This window comes from Pyrus communis, chromosome 17 (genome assembly GCF_041283825.1).
Source record: "Pyrus communis isolate YQ-2024b chromosome 17, ASM4128382v1, whole genome shotgun sequence".
Lineage (NCBI taxonomy): Eukaryota > Viridiplantae > Streptophyta > Magnoliopsida > Rosales > Rosaceae > Pyrus > Pyrus communis.
The window spans coordinates 21309579-21315947 of NC_142581.1; the positions used below are offsets into that span (position 1 = coordinate 21309579).

The 6369-nt window shown below is 37.9% G+C and overlaps 1 pseudogene; it reads right to left on the reverse strand.

Moving 5' to 3' along the window:
* Window positions 1-4137: 4137 nt before the first annotated feature.
* Window positions 4138-5324, reverse strand: LOC137708958 (caffeoylshikimate esterase pseudogene; annotated as a pseudogene).
* Between the last annotated feature and the right edge of the window lie 1045 nt (window positions 5325-6369).

Below are 6369 nucleotides of genomic sequence, written 5' to 3' on the forward strand. Positions count from 1 at the left end.
TGACTATTATTTTTCTAAGCTTTAAAATCCCCTTGCTAAAATTAGGGTTTCAAATTCTCATATTCGAAAAGCTAAATCAAAGAAGTGAAAAGCAAATGGATGCTTTGAAATGATATTATATTAAATTACTATTCTTGCTGAACTACTCCAGGTACCGTCTTTATTAGAGGGGATATTTTGAACCCAAATAAAAACCCTAAAATCCATGTCTTTTACACATAAATGCACCGGCCTCCGTCCCAACCCAGTGGATGAATGCCAAGCATTACTCCTCTCGGTTTCGGGTTCGAAGGTTGGTGACCTTTCGGATGGTGTGTACGTGAAAGCAAACATGCACCCATATCTTAACCCTTTCGGTGTAATGAGGTATTTCAAAATACCTCTGTTTTTATGACAGATTGATTGTTTTCTTCCCGTCGAGTTTTATTTTTATTTTTAGGCAAATAACAACAACAATCATACCTGTAATCAGGAGAATGTTAACTAGAAGTATGAACACATGAATGGTTCATGATTTGATTCTTACATGAGAATCCCATCGAAGGTGCCAAGTAAATGTTTACACTAAATCTCTTGGTCATTGACGTAGGCAGAATATGCAAATCAATTGCTAGTGTGTCACAACTAGGTATTGCTATTACACAAGATTGTCGAGGAGAAGGGGAGAAGTTAAAACGATAAAAGGTATCAGAAAAATGTAGATGTTAATGCAGGGCACTTTTAGACCCATATAGTGGTTTAGATTGGGCAAGAATCCATGAAAAGCCCAAAGAAGTTCAAGAATCCCAAAGTTTACGGGGCTTAGAGACGAATGCTCCCGAGTGCTAAAGCCGACCGCTTATAATCCCAGACTAACCAGGATATATAAAGAACTTTCTGACCGCCATGGCACGTAGGCAGGCTGAAAACTTTACGGCACAGGTCTCCAAGGACAGGTTTGTCAGTAAACAATCAAGCCACATGGCGAATCGCAATTAATGACATAGACCCAAGATAGGACGTAAAGGTGCTTGGGGAAACGCTCGAAGAGACACCATTCTGAAAAGGAGAACCTTCTCGGCTGATCGTCTATCACTTCACTGTCGAGTGTCTGGTTGATAGGTGAAAATATGTCAGTATGCCATTCTACATAGGTGGCGCATTAAATGCCAGCATCTTGTATTGAGGTTTGACAATTGAGGAGAAAGGGTTAATGTATTAGTTAACTGCTATTTTTAGTCTTACAATCAATAAAATCCGAAGAACACAATGGATGTAAACTCTCCACATATAAATTGTATATTAATTTTGTATTTCTCAGACGCGGGACTATTCTCCAACAACTGTGTCTTTTGTTGGACAACATTTTGTACAACATAAGTGGTTGAGCCCAAATCAAATGGTTGAAAGAAAGGCCTTGTCAAATACATTTCTTTTACACATAAATGTACCTATCTTCATTCTTGTCAAATAACATTCATCTCTACATAGGCTTTCCATAGTGGGTCGAAAAATTAAGTATAGTACCAGTAATCAAAATCCGACAGTATGTTGAAAAATCTAAGTACAATGAGCGTGATTCTTAAATTAAATTACTATTCTTGATGAACTACTTTAAGTACTGTGTCTTATTTTGTACAGACCAGAGAGAACATCTTGAACCCAAATGATTGAAAGGTTTATTAAATTCATTTCTTGTACACATAGAAGTACCAGCCTTCTTCCTAACTCAGTCTATAAATGGCAAGCTTTATTCCTCTGGGTTTCGGGTTCAAAGGTTGGTGTCCGTGGCAAACTGCATCCATGATTCCAATTTCCATATAACCTTTCAACGAAATGAGGTATTTCAAAAGGAAATTGTTATTGACACTTCAAATTTCTCATTCTACATTCCAAACTTTTTAAAATCTCATTCTACACTCCTAACAAGTGTATTTTTCTTTCTAAATATATAAAGTTTGGAGTGTAGAATGAAAAATTTAGAGTGCTAATAACAATTTCCTTTCAAAATACCTCTATTTTTCTGGCCAGATTGTTTGTTTTCTCCCTGTCGAGTTTATTTTATATTTCAGGTTAACAAATAGGGTAAATTACACACAATTATCTCAACCATTAGGTCAATCATACCCCATCTTTAAAAAATGTCAATGTCATATCTTATATACGAATTTATTACAATTTCATACCTTCCGTCAGTTGTCTGTCAATTCGTCTGTTTGTCCCCATCGAGTTTATTTTATATTTCAAGTTAACAAATAGGGTAAATTACACAAAAGTATCTCAACTATTGGGTCAATCACAGTTTTATACCCTATCTTTAAAAAATGTTAATGTCATACCTCATCTATTAATTTATTTACAATTTCATACTTTCTGTCAGTTGTCTATCAATTCCTCTATAAATGCTGACGTGGCTTGAGATGAGACTAATTTTTATTAAAAAATTAATTAAATATTAACTAAATATTAAAAAAAAAAAAAAAAAAAAAAAACCAAACTCACCTTCTTCCTATCCCACCGGTCCCCCTACCATTCCTCCCTTCACTCCAGAACCCCACTACCGCCTCTCGTCCTCCATCTCCTCCTCCACTAACCTCCCCACACCTCTCCCCCTTTCTTTCTCGGTCTCTCCCCCTTCTCTTCTAGTTTTCTCTGTCCTCTTTGACTCTCCACACCCAGAGCAAAGAATGGAAGAGCGAGAGGCCAATGCGAACGCGACCAGATTCGGGTTCGAGGAGGGCGATGCAGAAGGCGTCGGCGTTGACGACCCAGAACGCAATTTGTTTTGTTGACAATGGATGCGATTTGATTCTTGATGGGTTTAGAGGTGATGAAATTTTGGTTTTGGATTTGATTTTTGGGGGTTCTGGGGGTGGGATTATGAGATTTGATTTTGGATTGGGTTTGATTTTTTGTTTGAGGTCTGATGGCATCGGAGCCATCAAACGGCTGATGAACGGGGAAGGAGGTAGTTTGGTTCTGATGGTGGGATGGAGTGGTTTGGTTCTAATGGTGGTTTTGAGGTCTGACGGCTGGAGGAGGATGAGGAGGAGATGGAGGAAGAGAGGCGGCGGTGGGGTTCTAGAGTGAAGGGAGGAAGTGTGGGGGGGTGACGGGTGGGATAGGAAAAAGGTCGGTTTGGGTTTTTTTTATTTATTTTATTTTAAATATTGAGTTAATATTTAATTATTTTTTTATAAAAAAATGGTCTTACCTCAAGCCACGTCAGCATTTAACGTAGCAATTGACAGACAACTGACGGAAGGTATGAAATTGTAATAAATTCGTAGATGAGGTATGACATTGACATTTTTTAAAGATAGGGTATGAAACTGTAACTGGTACAATAATTAAGGTAGTTTTATGTAATTTACCCTAACAAATAACAACAATCATACCTCTTTTGGTCAGGAGCATGTTAATTACAAGTATGAACACGTTAATTGTTCATGATTTAATTCTTACATAAGAATCCCATCGAAGGTGCCAAATAAATTGAATCTCTTGGTCATTGACATAGGCATCATATGTAAATCAGTCGCTTGCACGCCACAACTAGGTAATGCTATTACACAAGACTGAGAGAAATTGCGCTTTTGACTTCTAATTAAGCTATTGTATGTACGTCGGATGAAAATTTCTCAATATGATTATTTTTACACATTATTTCAATTTGATTGTCTTCTTTCCCTCGAGTTTATTTTATTTTTTGTCAGAAGCCTGTTAATTACAAGTATTAACATGAGTAATCATGACTTAGTTCATACATAAAAATTTGATGGGATGTTCCAAAAAATGGTTACATTGAATTTCCAAGCCATTGGCATAGCCAACAAAATAGTATAAATCGCTAGTGTTGCTGTTAGCATTCATATTCGATAAATCTTTTGACTACGAATCAAGTTGTTGTACTTATACATGGCAAGAAAATTATTCTTGTTGGAATGACCATTAAAATACATATGATGTATTGTTTTTAGAGAGTTTGAAACTCGTTATCTCCCATCAAATCAATTAGCTATTTAATTGACAATTAAAATATATTTGAAATACTAAGAAGACTCTCAAAGTGATCATGAACTTCACTTCATGATTTAATGTCAATTTTAATGTTAATATTATAATATTGTACTAAAAATATAAAATGACAAATCTCACTTTTAAAAAATTCTCCTATCATTTCTCTGAAGTACTAATGGTGTACATATATGGTGTATTTTGTTGGATCAGAATGATATCGTTCTTTTGATTCAAATATTGGGCCCACCATTCCTCCCAACTCTTTCGTCAATCCACTCTCTCATATCCCTCAATACAATCTCAGCGTTCTCGTCCGCCTTCCCTTGTATCAACGAATGGTACATCCCATCGTACATCTTCAAAGTCTTGTCCGCACTCGATCCCTTCTCGTACAGCAGCTGCGACGACGTCGGACACGTCACCCCGTCCGCCGTCCCGCGCACTGTCAAAAACGGCGCCGTCACTCGTGAGAAATTGTCCTGCACGTACTTGCACATCCTAACCGTTTCCCTCACTGTCCCCACCCTCGGTGGGGCCGTGTACCTCCTCGGATTCGACGCTATGATCTTCACCTTCGCGGGGTCCTTGATCGCCTTCCCCACCATATTGTTGTCCGGCATCGCCGCCCACGTGTCGGCGATTCCAAAGAGGAGGCCGTACAGGAAGAGATGGACTTTGCTGGGCTTCATGTTTTCCGATTTGACGAAGAGCGGGGCGGAGAAGATCAAGCCCGTCCACGTATCGGGAGGGGATTGGAAGTACATGAGCATGGTGGCTAAGCCGCCCAGGGACTCGCCGAACAGGAAGGCCGGGAGGCAGACGTAGGGTTCGGACTGGCGGACGTGGAGGAAGTAGGAGAGGGAGCTGGCGGCGACTTTTTCCATGTCGCCGAGGTAGCAGCGGATGCCATCGGACCGGCTGTGGCCGAGGAGGTCGGCGGCGAAGATGGCGTAGCCCAGGTGGCGTAGTGGATGCAGATTTTCTGGAAGAGCCAGCCGGTGTCGGATCCGTAGCCGTGGGTCATGAAGACGGTGGCTTTGACTTTTTGATCCAAGGGCAGGAAGGACTGGGTGAAGATCCGGCCGTTGGAGGTTTGGAAGAAGGATTTGGTGTTGCGCACTCCTTGGGAGGTGTAGTACTCCTCCTCCGGCATGTCGCCTCAGAAATTCGGTGGCGTCTCGGTCGACATTTCGTTATGTGGTTCAGGTTTTGGAATTTTTGGCGCTAAGGAAGAAATGGAAGCGGATTTTTAGAGAGAGAGGAAATTGCGTACACGTGGTGCACCTATATTTCAGTTACAATAAAACTTTTTTGGTGTATGTGGGTGGTAATTTTTCAATATGTCTAAAATACGAATGATATAATAAGTATTTTTATATAAATAATAAAATTCTTATGTTAAAAAATTAATAACAAAAATATAAATTTTTTTACTACTTATATATTACGAGATGCATTACTTATGTTACAATACGAAAAAAAAATTCTTGTGCGGTTGGTGAAGGGAGTTGGTGGACTAACTTTTGGGCCCACCACTATTCCAATGTTGTTGACGGGTGAACCTCCTTTTCATTAGTTTAATATGAGTAATGCTATTCATATCATGATTTTATATCATATTTTCATACCACCTTACGTGATATTTGATGTGAACAACCACATCATATGAAAAATTTGCAAAACCCAAGGAAAGGAAGGGGAATGACTCCTCATATATCATAATCATCATTTAATTCACTAGTTTTTCTTAATTATTAGTTTATTAAATAATGAACTAAATTTAAAAATCTGATTAATTCAAATAATGTGGTTGTCCACATCAAATGCCACCTAAGATGATATGAAAATGTAGTATAAAAGTATGGTATGAATAACATTACTCTTTTAATATTCCTTTTTTTTTTTTTTTTTTTTTGATCCATATTTTCTTATTTTTTGGATGAGGTTTGGTTGATAACTTTTGAGTTTATTTTTTGTTTTTTAGTATAGCAATATATTTACATCTTTTTACCAGCATCAGTGTATTAAATAATTAATTATTTCTGAGAGGAAAATCAGTAGAGATTGAATTTGCACTATAAGGTATAAACATGATTGATTTTCATTATTGTTGTAAGTGCCATATGCAATAATGAGAAATGCTAAGAAGACTCTCAAAATAGGACTCTTCATAAACTTTTTGTCACCTTATATTTTGGGGCCAATATAATAAAAAAAAGTGTAAAAAATGAGGTGACATAGAGTTCATAGAGAGTTCCACTTTTAAGAGAGTCTCCTTACTGTGGAGCCAAAAATAATTCGATCCCAAAAATCATGGAAGCGACACATGGACTTTTAGCCAAAAAATACAAGATTGTCCCTATTAAATGA